This window comes from Protopterus annectens, chromosome 13.part0 (genome assembly GCF_019279795.1).
Source record: "Protopterus annectens isolate FY-2018-M chromosome 13.part0, PAN1.0, whole genome shotgun sequence".
Classification (NCBI taxonomy): Eukaryota; Metazoa; Chordata; order Ceratodontiformes; family Protopteridae; genus Protopterus; species Protopterus annectens.
Window position 1 is genome coordinate 454,741,004 of NC_056747.1, and position 14,790 is coordinate 454,755,793.

General features: G+C 45.1%; 1 protein-coding gene across 7 annotated transcripts in view; it reads right to left on the reverse strand.

Moving 5' to 3' along the window:
- Nucleotides 1–14,790, reverse strand: part of FZR1 (fizzy and cell division cycle 20 related 1) — a 1,382,318-nt gene that overhangs the window by 89,264 nt on the left and 1,278,264 nt on the right. The window lies entirely within an intron of this gene.

Genomic DNA, 14,790 nt, shown 5'->3' on the forward strand with positions numbered 1-14,790 from the left:
TGACACACTGTGAGGGCAACAAGGCAGATTTTTCCTAGTTCAAGGTGATGCCCAACTGTTGACATAGGTTAATAGTGGCGTGTCTGGTCTGAAGTAGCAGATGCCTGGTGGTGGCAGTAAGGAGCCAGTCATCCAGGTATGGAAACACTTGGAATCCCTGACGTCTCAAGTGAGCAGTCACCACTGCCATGCATTTGGTAAACACCCTGGGGGCTGCAGTGAGACCAAAGGGTAGGGCTCGAAACTGAAAGTGACTGGCTCCCAGCCGGAAGTGTAGGTGACGTCTGGATGCTCTGTCCATCTTTATGTGGTAGTAAGCATCCTTGAGGTCGATGGAGCACATCCACACTTCTTTTCCCAACAATGGGAGAATAGATTGCAACGTGACCATTCGGAATTTGGACTTTTGCACATGGGTGTTCAATCGGCTGAGATCCAAAATGGGTCTCAGGTCCCCTGTCCTTTTAGGCACCAAAAAGAATCTGGAGTAAGTCCTTAATTTGATCTGGTCTGAGGGGACATGTTGGACGGCTCCTTTTTCTAGCAGCTTTGAAACCTCTGAAGCTGCGGAATCCCTTTGACTAGGTAAAACATCCAGGATTTTCTTGATTGGAGGGAGAGTTGACGAGAAGGGAATGATATATCCTCCGGAAATTATTCGTAGAACCCATTTCTCCTGGGTGATAACTTGCCAGGCCTCCGGGTATAGTGAGATGCGACCCCCGACTGGCTCCGGAAACGCACAGTCGGGTCTCCCATCAGGAGCGGCAGTAGGGAGAAGAACGAAAGGAATTGTGGTCTCCCGAGTTACGAGGGCCTCCTCTGCCCCTAGGGCGGCGACTACCTGAATAACCACCCCCACCCCTGCCTCTGGAGGGGGACTCACCTTGTGCATTAGGAAAAAACCTCTTGAATCACATCTTCCCACCCATCTGGGCCTTGGGATAAGGCCTAGAGGGAAGGGAAAAACAGACTCCTACGGCAGACAGAGTTTTTCCCTATTGCTCGCACCTACTGAGAGTTTTTCACCTTGGTTCCGAACAAAGAGGAACCATCAAACGGGGCGTCGGTGAATGTAGACTTGAAGGCCTCCGCGAAATGACAAAGGCGCATCCAGGCATGTCTCCTAAGAGCGACTCCTGAACTTGCTGCCCTTCTCGCTCCCTCGGCTGCGTGAGAGATCATCCTCATGGAGGAGTTCGCAACAGAATTGAGGGTAGACATCTGAGCGTTGACTTTCAGAGCCACCGCTTCAGAAACGTTACCTGTTAAGGAGCATCTCCAAGCTCCTTTAGGAGATCTCTCTGGAGCCATGTAAAGTGTGATACGTAATTCAGTGACCGCAAAGTAAAGGCCGCTGTAGAAAACATATGCTTCCCATACCGGTCCATAGTCCTAGACTCCTTGTTAAGGGGATGGATGGTGGAAGAAGTCTCAGCCAATTCCTGCTTGGTGGCCGCTGCCACCACCATGGAATCCACAGGGACTCCCTTGGATAGAAATTCCTTATCAGAAGGGGCAGACAAAAATGTATTGGGTCTCCTGGGGACTGGCTCCACAGAGTCAGGGGTTTTCCACACCCTTCGACAAACCATATCCAGAAGCTCGAAGGGTGGAGACACCCAGAAGGTGGAGGGCTAAGCACCAACGGCCTTCACGAACACAGACTCCTCTTCGGGGGGGGGGGGGGGGCTTTGGATGGCCAGTCATCTCTTTGCTTCAAAATCTCCAGGATGTCTGAGAAAGAAAAATCCTCAGAGGATGACTTAGGGGACCCCTCCGATTCCTCGAGGTCGGTGTCTGACGTGAGAGACTCATCTTGGGAAACTGTGTGCTTCCTCTTGCACATTCTCTTTCTGGGTGGCTCCTCAGGCAAAAACTCTGAGGGGCCCTCAGAAATATGGTGAACAATCGTGGGGGTACCCTGTGCTCTAGGAGTTCCGCTGTCAAGAGATAAGAGGGTGGTCAGAGACCAGCACCGGTGCTGTAGGGGACAGAGTGACCGAACCGTATAATGCCACTGATGACCTGGCCAGCTCGCTCCGCATGGCCTCGAAAGCTGGTCCTCCCGGGTCTGAACATCGACCAGCCATGGAAGACCTCGGATCAGAAGGGACCAGGTCCGAAGCTGAGACAGGAGTCAGACTTCCCAGCGCCGAACCAGGGAGACTAGGAGCCGAGAGTGTCCCGAAGCCTCCCCCTCGGGTCCGACCAAGGAATCCTGAGTCCTAAACCCCGTGGACGGAGCCGTCGGAACCGATAAGCCAGGAGGGGCTGTTGGAACCAACCTAGGGACATCAAAAGGAGCCGAGCACTCTGGCTCCGAAAGCTGAGATGCGCTCGGAGGAGGAAGAATCGACATAGGTAGAGGGACCGGCTCCGCAGCCGACTGGGTCGGAGCCGAAAACAATTTAGCCAGTACCGGTGACTGAAGAAGTATCTGCACCACTCTATCGACATCCACATCCGATAAGGTCCTGGAGGATTTAGAGGATAGGGAAGGAGATCAAGACCTCCTCTCTGAAGGAGACCTGCAAGAAGGAGATACCGGCCTAATGCTAGGCGACCGGCTCCTAACAAGCTCCGAGAGAATAGAAGCCAAAGCAGGTTCCACAGAAACTGACACTTCCTGCGGCCCAGAGGACAATGGAGCCGATGAGGTCATCGAAGATTTAGCTGTTTTCTCCAGCGGCTACGAGGATACTGATGGAGCCGGGGATTGCTTTTTAGCCTTACAAGATTTAGCTTTAGATGGAGAAGACTTAAAGCTGGAAGCACTCTCCAAACCTTCCTCGAAGGAGGGTTTCAGAAGTCCCTTCAAAATCAATTTGTTCTTCCTTTCCTGAAGAACACGCGGGCTAAAAGCATGACAAAAACTACAAGATTCCTGGAGGTGAATCACTCCCAAACAGTACACACAAACAGTGTGTCCATCAGTGATAGACATCTTATAACTGCACTTCGTGCACTTTTTAAAGCCCGAGGGCTTATGCTCCTTAGTATCTTTAGACATGGTCACTACAAAAACCTGAGTCACTAACCCAACAACCAGACCAATGGTCAATCAGCCACAAGCGCGGGAACAGAACAAATGGACAGTACACCACAAAGACCTCCAACTTAAAAGGTCCTAGAACACAAGGTTAAGAGGGAGGACTAGTTCCTCTAAATTAAACGGTCTTAGCCCAAGGAAAATTAAGTTAACACACAAAGGTAAGCGAGGGGACAGACTAGGTCCTCTAACTGAAACGGGCCTAGCCTGTTGGAAACAGTTAGTGGGATACCACAAGAAACACGCTAAGAGAAGAAAAAACAACTTTTCCACAAACACAGCTCAAAGATGCACACACAAATAGCTATGAAAATAGCTTTTCTTTTTGCAAAAACTTCTCTGCTATAAAGATGAAAAGAATACTTAGCCACAGCCAAGAGCGAGACCACGTCCGAGCTACACGAGTGGCAAACGAGATCTGGAGATAGAGAGCAGTGCAGCATGGGCTACCATCTTAGCCCAGCCAACTGAAAGACTTCGAGCTAAAGTATGGCCGAGTCGGAGCCGGAGCCGACATTCGGCTCCGAACCACAGGTAATAATGTAGGCGACATAGGACTACATAACATCCTTTGTTTTGCAGAAGGCAATCATTAGAGCCAGCCATTTGGTAAAAACTCTAGAAGCAGTAGACAAGCCAAAGGGCACGGCACAGAAAAGAATAGTTATGTAAAATCTTACCATAACCACAGACGTCCTTTCTCTTCCATGTTGCAGTACTCTTATTCTGGGATCCTCTGCCTCAGGCGACCCGAATGTCAATTCCTATACAAAAGCTTTCAGTCTGGTTGCCTCAGGTGCGTGGGACGTCACACGTAGGGTCATAAACCAGGTGCCTTAAATGTGACGTCTGCATGCACTGACCTCAGAACTAACTACCCAGTCGGACAGTAGCCTAGGAAAAGCCAAAATATGTCTTTCAGACAGGTGACATGCCACGGACTGACCCAGAATGGACCTAGTGCAGGCAAGGGCTCAATGGAGTCTCATAGCCCTACAACTATTTAAAAAGGGGGTCAGAAGGGAGGGAAGGAATACTGCAACATGGAAGAGAATGACATCTATGGTTATGGTAAGAATTTACACAACTATTCTATATCCTTCTATCCTCACGTTGCAGTATTCATACTGTGGGAGAGTACCACAGCTCAGGAAGGAGGAAGAGGTAGCGGATGCCAAAAATCCTTGCAGGATTGCCCTAGCAAAACCTGCTCTGGCTCTGGAGATATGGCCCAGTTTGCAATTTTTGGGGAAGGTATGCACAGTGGACCAGGTGGCTGCTTCAAGGATGGTAGCTGTGTCCAAGCTTTTGAGGAATGCTTTGGAAGAAGTTACTGCTCTAGTGGAGTGAGCCCTGATCCCCTTATTCAGGGCCTTTCTGTGGTATGACTAGCAGAAATAAATGGCATTTCTGATCTAACAGGAAATAGTCTGTTTGCAGACTGCCTTGCCCAGGGCTCTGTGATGGAAGGAAACAGAGTTGGTTTGATTTTCTGATGGCCTTGATTTTGTCCAGATAAAATCTTAATTACCTGTGAATGGCCAGTGAGTAGAGTATTCTCTCCCAGTCATTCTGAGGTGAGGAGAAAATGGAAGGTAAGCAAATGGACTGGTTTAGTGAAAGTTAGTTAGTTGACCACTTTGGGCATGAAGGAGGGATTGATGCACAGGGTCACCCTGTCTTTATGCAAGGGGGGCAAGCTATGGCTGCCTGAAGCTCTGACACCCTTATTGCAAGTGACAGCCACCAGCAAGACTGTTTTCCATGTGTACATCAGCAGTGATGCAGAAGTGGCTGGTTCGAATGGAGGTAGAGTAAGTTTCTCCAGGACATAGTTCAGGTCCCACGGTGGTGGAGTAGGCTTTCTGGGAGGTCTTATGTATAAGATCCCTTTTAAAAAACAGTTTTACATCCAACCTGGAGAGTAAAGGAGGTTCCAGAGGTAGGCAGGCAAAGACAGCAGAGAGGTGTACTTTCACAGAAGAGTATGAAAGGTCTGCTTTAATCAATTCACACACACAAGCCAAGACTAAAGGGACATCAGCCAGAAGGGAGTCCTAATGTCTTTGGAGACACCATATGGAGAATCTCTGTCATTTAGAAATGTAGGATCTCCTTGTATTAGGTTTCCTGGCCTCCTGCAGGACAAAAAGCATGTCTTCTGTGTAGCGTTGTCTGAAGGGTACTAGATGTTTATCACCCACAGAGTTAAGTTCAGCATCTCTAGATGTGGATGGATGAGAGTACCGTTCTGTTGTGTGACTAGGTCCACCTTGTGAGGCAACTTGTGGTGACTGCCCTTGGCAAGTGACTGTAGAAGGGGGAACCAATGCTGGCTTGGCCAGTAGGGAATCACCAAGATTTTTGGCGTCTCTCTCTCAACCTTCAGAAGGACTTTTTAAATGAGAGGGAAAAGTCGAAAAGCATATAGAAACTGTCCCTTCCATGAAATGGTGAATGCATCCACTCTCCAAGCTAGTGGTGAGTGGTATCTGGTACAGAATTTTGTCAGTTGTCTGTTCGGAGGCAAACAAATCTACTTGAGAGGTACCCCATTGGTGGACAATGTCCAGAAAAACTTCCCTGTGTAACATCCACTCGTGATGTAGGGAGAACGATCTGCTTAGGACATCTGCCTGCTGGCTGTCCTGGGAGGGGATATATGTTGCCTGTAGGTTGTTCTGTGAGGCTAAATCTCAAATTTGCATTGCCAGCCTGCATAGGAGGTAGGACCTGGCCCCCCCGTTTGTTGATGTACCATATGAATGTGGTATTGTCTGTGAAAATTGGCAGTGGGTCGGGCTGAAGGATAGGGAGAAAGGCCTTCAGGGCTAACAGAACCGCCGTCATTTCTCTGATATCAATATGCTTTTTTAGGAGGGATGCCTGCCAAGGTGCTTGTACCTCAAGTCCCTTCATAGTAGCCCCCAACCCAGATCCGAAGCATCTGTGTGCATGTGTTGAGCTGGCGTGGGTGTCTGCAGAGGAAGGCCTAGATTCCTTTTAATTTCTTGTATCTACCACCTTAGTTCTGTTTGTAGACAAGGGAGGAAGGGAATTTGTGAGTTTAAAGGATGGCTGTGCTGGGACCATACTTCTTTAAATACCACTGAAGTTTCCTCGTGCATCCTGGTTAGGGAAGCATGGGATGGTGGCTGCCATAAGACCTAGGAGACGCAAGAACGGTCTTACTGACAACTGGTCCGAGTGGAGACTGTCCTAGAAATGACTTGTCAGGGAGGTAACTTTTTCTTGGGGTAAAAATGCCTTCATTAGGTCTGTCTGGATCCTGAACCCTAGGAAGAACTTGTTTTGTTCTGGGAAGAGGGATAACTTGGGAAGGTTCAGAGTGAAACCTAGCCCCTAAAGCAGGGGCATCAAGAAGTGGAAATGCTTTTTGAGGATCTCTTCCTGCTATGCTAGAATGAGGATATCGTCCAGGTATGGATATATCTGTATGCCCTTGGTCCTGCAGAATGCTATGGCGGAAGCTAGGCATTTTTGTGAAGACTCTTGGTGCAGTGGACAAACCAAAGGGGAAGGCAGTAAATTGAAAATGAGAGCAGGGCCCAACAAACCATAAGTATTTCCTGTGGTCTGGATGTATGGGCATGTGGAGGTAAGCCTCCTTCAGGTCCAAAGTGGCCATGAAAGCTTGTGGTGGCAGTAGTGGAAGCAGGGTCTGCAGAGACAGCATTTTGAAACAGAGAACTTTTAAAGATTTAGGATGGATAAGTCTGGGATTGGTCTCCATGGTCTATCCTTTTTAGGAACTAGGAAAAGTCTGGCGTAGAAACCTTTTCCTTCTTGTCCTAATGGGATGGGTTCTACGGTGCCTTGAGCCTGTAGATTCTGTATAATATGTGGAGTAAGGTGGAGTTGATTTTTGGGTGGAAAAGAAATGCCCTGAGGATTGGGGTTTTCCTGCCAGAATAGGAAACATTCATTTTCCACTACTGCCAGCACCCAGTTGTCTGAGGTAATTTCTTTCCAGAGGGGTAGAAAGTGAGAGACACAGGAAGACAGGGGAAGTGGGGCAAGGCAGTCACGCATTGTTGCCATTATTTCTGTCCTGAAAGGACTGGCTTTGGGCTGGCTAAGAAGAGGAAGTTCTTAAGGGAGACTGTCTCCTAGTCCCTTTCCTATGCCTACTAGAAGAGGGGGGGGGGTAGAAGAAGCCCTTCTGACATAGGATGTCTTAGCTGGATACTTTCTGTAGAACTTGGGTATGGGTGAGACTAGCAGGTGTTAAATGTCCTGCAACTCTTTGCTTTTCTCCTGCAAATTTTTAAAAACTCTGCAGATTTCTTTCCAAATAGGTTATTGTCAAGAGGAGCATCCAGGATTTTTGACTAAGTCCTCTGGCAAAGGCTGGAGTCTGAGCTAGGAATATCTATGCATAACTGATGCAGTTGCAGCTGATCTAGCAAAAGCTTCTGCTGCATCATAACCGCATCTTATATAGAGTGCCTGGCCACCTGGGATGCCATGGATAGCTTAGATGCTACTTCACTTTTATTAGGGGAATCAGGCAGGGAGCTAAGAAGCATACTAGTTTGGGAATCCAAGTCCAAGGCAAATTTAACCATATGAGTTTCATGGGTAATAGCTCTGAAGGCCAGGGTAGAGGAGGTATACGTTTTCTTGCCCAGCCTATCTATAATTTTACTGTCTTTATTAGAAGGTAACACAGAAGAGGAAGGGAGCAACCTAGATTGTATATCTGGGGCCACAGCAATGACAACAGGGTCAGCCAAGGGGGGCTTTACAAGGAATTTGTGGTCCTCAGGCACTTTGTAGAAACGGTCCGGTCTCTTTGGAGCTGGTGGCTGGAAGTCAGGGTTCATTGAGCATGAAGCAAATGTATCAAGGTATGCAGGGATCATCGGGGGAATGGCAGACAGGGAGGGTTACTCAACCTGCAGCAATTCAAAGCATCTTTTTTGAGTTTCTGACATTTGGGAAAAATCCCATCAGAAGTATTCCTTCATTTTGGTGATGGTTTCGTGAAATGTAATGTCCTCTGGAGGAGAGTCTCCTTCAATAAAATCCTCATCTGGAGAATAATATTCCAGGGGTGAGGCTATTTGTGAAGCATAGGAGATAGACTTCTCAGAGCCAGATGACAAGGCCTCTTCTTCTTGGGGGGTAGGAAGGATTGAGGCAGCAGACGTAGGCCTTGGACTGAGCAAAGGAATGGAGGGGGCTGAGGACGGTGTAGGCCTTAGGGCCATGAAGGTCTGCATCAGGGACTTAGTGAAGGACTGCCAGCCCAGTTGACTACCAGGTAGGGTAGATAAATGCTTAGTTTTCTGTCCCCCCCCCTTTTTTTTTAGGAGGAATAGTTTTTGGACTAGGGTCTTAGTTGAAAGAGCCTCAGGCGTCCGGTAGAACCTGGTTCCTCCTCGACATCGGGAGTAACCGATGTCTGAGTTATCTCCGTAGACGTGCCAGATGGTACTTTGAGTATGGCTACCTCAAGGGAGGCCATAGAAGCGGATGACTCTAGAGGGTGTCCCTCAACCCCTATATCGGTGGTTGGCCTGGGGGGTCTGATGAAAGACAGGCAGGCAGTGGTGGTAGCGCCCGTGAAACTTTGGCCTTTTTCTTTGGAGGTTCTATCGCTTCAGCAGATTCCGGATCCATCCTAAGGACTAGTTTTATAAGCCTTTTATTTTCTAAATATAAGTTAAGGGCAGCCAAGCAGTTTCTAAGAGTTTTAGGGATGAATGATTGGTAGATGGCGTAGGACGTATGGTCGTGTTCCCGGCCTAGACAGAAGATGCAATGGTCATAGGTGTCTGTGGAATTTGACATCCACATTGACATTTACTTTTCTTAGCTGACATTGGCTGAAATAAAAGGTAGCTAACCAAGCTTCACACAACAATATCAGTAAGATATTCCCAACGGGGTACTTAGCTTTAGACATCTTGATAAAGAGGAGCGATGAGATCGATCTGATGTTTGACTGCAGCAGAAAAGTTCTGAGGTCTGTGCGTGCAGAGGCCACATTTAAGCCCCCTGGTTTATGACCCTATGTGTGACGTCCCATGTACCTGCAGCAACCAGGCTGAAAGCTTTTGTGTAGGAGCTGACGTTCGGGTAGCCTGAGGGGGAGGCGACCACAGTATGAATACTGCAACATCAGACTAGGACATCCATAGTTGTGTAGATGATTTACCATAAGTGTAGATGTTTGAGCAGATCAGTGTTGCAGTACAAATCTTTAGGACTTCCTGCCACACAGAAGCTCCTGGCCGATCTGAGTGTCAGTGTCTTTCACAGTCCCCAGCTGATGGATGTCCTTGGCAGACTGAAGTACACTGGTCAGAGCTATGTTCAGTTCTTTCTCATCAGAGAGCATATGGATCCAAAGCACAACCTGCCCAATTAGTCCTACTGGCATCCAGAATCCTGGGTTAAAGCAGCAGGGGAAGAATGGAAGTGGGTATGAGGAGTGGAAGTGGGGAATTCACTTCAAACTTAGGGCAGAGAAAATACAAGTGAGGGGAAGAAGGGAGGAAAAGGGCAATGCAGCACTGATATAATCAAATATCGACAATTGTGCAAGTCATCTATACAACTCTATTATATTCACTGTACGTCACTGTTGCAGTACTTAATCTTCTGGGTCTTAGGAAGACTCCCAAAGTTGCTTACTGGGGACACTGGAAAGAGCTTTTGTTGTGGGAAAGCAGACTGCGCAGGACGGCAGAAGTAAACATTGTTCTAGCCTTAGAAATGGCCCCCAGACTGCAGTGCTCGGTAAAAATATGTACAGACAACCAGGTGGCTGCTTCTAATATGGTCAGAGTGGTGGATTCCTTTCAGGAAAAGCAGCAGTCACCGCTTCCGCCCTAGTACAGCGAGCTCTAACCTTTCCAGGGGGTTGATAACCATCCTGCGAGTAGCAAAAGAAGATGCAGTTCACAATCCATTTGAAAACAGTTTGTATACTACTTTTCCTTGTTTACCTTCAGCAAAGTGCATTGAAAACTGGTCAGATCTGCCAAGAAAATTTGTTCTGCGAAGGCAGAATCTTAGTTGTCTGTGAATGTCTAGACAATGGATTTTTTTCCTTCCTTCCTTCTTTTGAGGATTTTGGAAGAACACATGAAGATGGATTGGTTAATTCGAAGAAATCACTAACACCAATAATCCAAAATGCACATAAAAACCAGAACACAGTGTGCAGCCGTGGCAGGAAAAAAACACATACCTCCACAGCCACCTCCATAGCTAGTACAAGGAAACCAGATAAATAAATTTGTACAGTGTGATTCCTTCGGTGTTTCTGGTTTCCTTGTACTAGCTATGAAGGTGGCTGTGGAGATGTGTGCTTTTTCATGCCAAATCACTAATACCACCTTGGACATGTTAAGAAAGGGGGGGGGGGTAGTTCTCAACATACCTCTGTCATAATGAAATACTAGGAGTGGATCCTTGTGCATCAGGGCTTGCAGCCTGGAGACAGGAAATATAAAATTCTGTGTAATATTCTTTGCTCTAAAGGAGATATTGACCTCCTCAAAAGTGACTGCATGTATAAATCTACAATTATGGGACTGAATACATTTTTGTTGACCTCATCAGATCAAAACATTGAAAGTTTTAAAACACGAGAAGTCTAAAATGACATATTTGCTTAGTTTAGCAAAAGCATTTCTGTATCAAGCAGGAATGGAAATCAAACCAGAAGTAGGCAAAAATCAGACAGCAACTGAATGCTAATAAAACAAAAAGAAAGAATGCAAGGAAAATGATCAGACAAGAAGGAAAGAAAATTGGAAACATCATGGATATAGTGGCAGGTACAGAGATCTCCTGAAACAATCTCATGTTGACAAAGACTTAACGCAGAAATGGTTAAGGAGAGGTTAATTGAAACCAAAAGATGAAAGGCTAATAACAATGTCCCAGGTAGTGGAATGCATTCATGCTGGGTGTGATACACTCATGGTAGAGAGCCTGTATACTGAATGGCACAATAACGTGGCAAGACTGTTGCACTGGGGATCATGCAAGCACAATATAGAAGTAGGTGAGAAGCACTGGAAACATGAAAACAAAGCATTATAGAAAACAAAGTTTATATCATGTGGAATCACCCACTGCTAACAGTTCAAAAATTAGATGCGAGAAAAACAGACTTAGTAGTCCATGAAAATAGACAAAAATAGTACTGATCACTGAAATTGCTATACCCAGTAATAAGTGTCTTTTTTTTTTTTGTTTTTATTTTATTACAATTTCGAAGTTTCATAACTTCGATCTTACAGTCTCGACCATTTGCAGTTCGAAGTTTTGAAATTTTGCACTTGTAAAAGGGATCCATTAGATAGATATATATATATATATATATATAAATATATATATACATACATATATATATATATATATATATATATATATATATATATATATATATATATATATATATATATATATATATATATATAAATATATATATACATACATATATATATATATATATATATATATATATATACATACATATATATATATATATATATGGGTCTATGTTGCTTGATCGAAATCTCACAATCTCGATCAAGCAACATCGAAACCCATTAAAGCGAAAGTGCACTTTCGCAAAAGCCGGTTCTCTGAACCGGGGGAAAAAACCCACAAAATTGCTTTAAACAGTATTTTGCAGGTGGGCAAGCCCCCCCCCCCCCGCACCCCTCCCTACTTAAATATACCAACTCAGAGATCGCACTACATTGGGGAAAAGGATACATTTCCTTATCCCCACTGTAATGTGCTTCAGAGAACCGGCTTTTGCAAAAGTGCACTTTCGATTTAGTGCACTTTCGTTTAAAAGGATTCAATATTCTGGTTGTCGAGAAAGTGAGTTTTCAACAATCAGAAGTAGACCCATATATATATCTATATATATATCTATATATCTATATATATATATATATATATATATATATCTATATATATATATATATATATATATCTACACACACACACACATATATATATATATATATATATACACACACACACACACGAACACACACATCATATTCTATAATTATACACACAAAAAAAAAAAACATTCCGTCTGTGTTGTCCATTTTTGTTCTTCCTCAACTGATGGGTTCGGATCCAAGCCCTGAGATCCGACTCGGCCGTTGTAAAAGCTTGTGCAACCTTGAACTCTTGAGCTTCTCCCTTACCCAGAAAGCACCAACCGTTATTACCTCAGATCTTGTTTGCAGCCTATAGCAAACGACTAGACACTTTACTCTTATGGAAAAAATCTTAAGCAGTATTATAGCAGACGAGTGTTGCACAAAGCTATATCTGGAGACACAGAATGCAAGACCACCTCAAAATATTTGCTCTATCCACTCGCTCTTCCACAAAACATTGGATGGGGGTTGGTGGGTGGGGAGCTGAGGAAGAATGAAAATAGACAACACAGCTGGAATGTTATAGTAAGTGCATAACTTCTTTACCTGATGTTGTCAATTTTCATTCTGTCATCAACTGATGGGACACAGTCCCCAGTTACTGAAATCCCAGGGTGGACTCATGGAAGGATATTCTTAAGCACCATCGAGCCAAATGATGCCTTACTTCTAGAAACTAAGTCCAGTTTGTAATGACAGATGAAGGTGTGAGGTGAAGGCTGTTGAATGAAAGGCTGAGGAAGCTGCGACTGATCTTGTAGAGTGAGCATGCAACTGCTTAGTTAAAGGCAAGTTCAATTTATCATAAATGAACAAAATAGAAATTAGTAAGCCTTTTGGCTAGGGAAACTCGACACACTGGCTTGCCCAATTTCTTTTCAGCAAGGGAAACAAATAACTGATCTGGACTTTTAAAGTCTTTTGTTCTGTGTAAATAGAAACGCAACTGCCTTTGCACATCCAGTGAATACAACAAATATTCGCCTTTGTCTGAAAAACTTAGGAAGAAACTGGTAGACTGGTTAATGCTGGAATCTGATATTATGTTTGGCAAAATAGATGCATTTGTTTGGAAAGCAACTCTAGCTTTATGAAAAATTTGATATGGAGGTTTTACCGACAGGGCCTGAATTTCTGAAATCCATCTGGCAGAGGTAATGGCCACCAGAAACAAAGTCTTCCAAGACAGAAATTTTAGACTGCAAGTATGTGTAGGTTAGAAGGGAGGAAGGACCAAAGCTTGCAGTACCAATGTTACGTCCCACGGAGGAGTAGGATCTTTAACAGGGGGTCTCAACAGAAGTGTTCTTCGTAGAAAGGCCTTAAAGTTTATGGGAAGCAAGGGAAGAGTCAGAGACCAACATGCAACTTGGAAATTGCTAACTGGACCTTTACTGTGGAAGAACTGGCCCCTTGATTAAAAAGCAATGACAAGAATTCTAGGATAGTATGAAATGGAGCAGAAAAGGGTTCCACATTATTTTGAAGTGCTCAGTGTACAAATCTTTTCCATTTGCTAGCATAAACTTTCCTTGTAGATGGTCTGAGTGAAGACAATAGAATTTGATGGGCTGGGGAACAAAGCATAGGTTGTCTGGCTATTACTGGACATGGAGAAACCAAGCAGTCAGCTTGAGATTTGGAAGGTCCAGATGAGTTATGTCTGTTGGGTGAGACAGAAGGGCTGGAAATGGATCCAGAATCCAGGGTTGATGGATCAAATTAGGCCAAAGGAAGGAGAACCAAAATTGTCGAGGTCAAAAGGGTGCAATGAGAATGACCTTGCTCTTCAACTTGGCAGCTTTCTGAAGGAATGTTGGTATTAGAGGGATTGGGGGATATATGCATAGTAACCTGGAGGGCCAATTGTGGAGAAGAGCATCTCTCAGTGACTCCCCCTGTGGGGGGAAGAGGGCAAAGTAGCTGTTGCACTTGTTGTTTAGGGAAGATGCAAACAGATTGCAGCAAGGCTGACCGCACTCGTGGAAAATCATTTCCGTTATTTTCTGCTTGAGGGACCATTCATAAGGTGACAGAATGAACCTGTTCAGTTTGTCTGCTAGCACACTGGACTTCCCCAGAATGTGTGTTGCTACAAGAAAGCGGTTGGAATAGATTGCTCATTTTCACACTCTTGGTGCTTCTCGACATAAGTTGCATGATTTGGTTCCTCCTTGTTTGTTGATGTACCAAACCACTGACATATTGTTTGTTTGTATTATAATCGTTCCCGACGGGAAACAATCCTGAAAGGCTTGCAATGCTAAAAGCACTGCTGTGAACTCCAGAATGTTTATATGCAAATGTGCCTCTTTGGGAGACAACATGCCTTGGACCGTCTTTCCCAAGTAATACTCCCCCCACTCCAGCTGGGAAGCATCTGTGGTCACTATGGCCTTGGGTTGAGAAGGGGCAAATAAACGGCCCTGTAGTAGATGTTCCGACTGGTTCCATCATCTCAGATCTTTCTTGCACAAGTCAGTGATTCGTATTCGAGTAGATAAGGGTAGCTGAAGTAATGACCATTGAGATGCCACTGAAGAATTCTCATGTGGAATCTGGCTAGTGGAACAAAGGTTACTGCTGCTGCCATTAAACCTCGTGCCTGTAGGACAAGATGAGCCGGGACTGTGGTACTACAAAGTGTATCTTGTTGACTTGCGCTCTTAAAGTTCAAACTCTGGGGAGAATGAGGGTGGGTACTACTGATCTTCTGTCAAGCAGTTCTCCTATAAACTCTACAGTCTGAGTTGGTTGAAGATGCGAGTTTCCAAAATTGATGGTTATGCC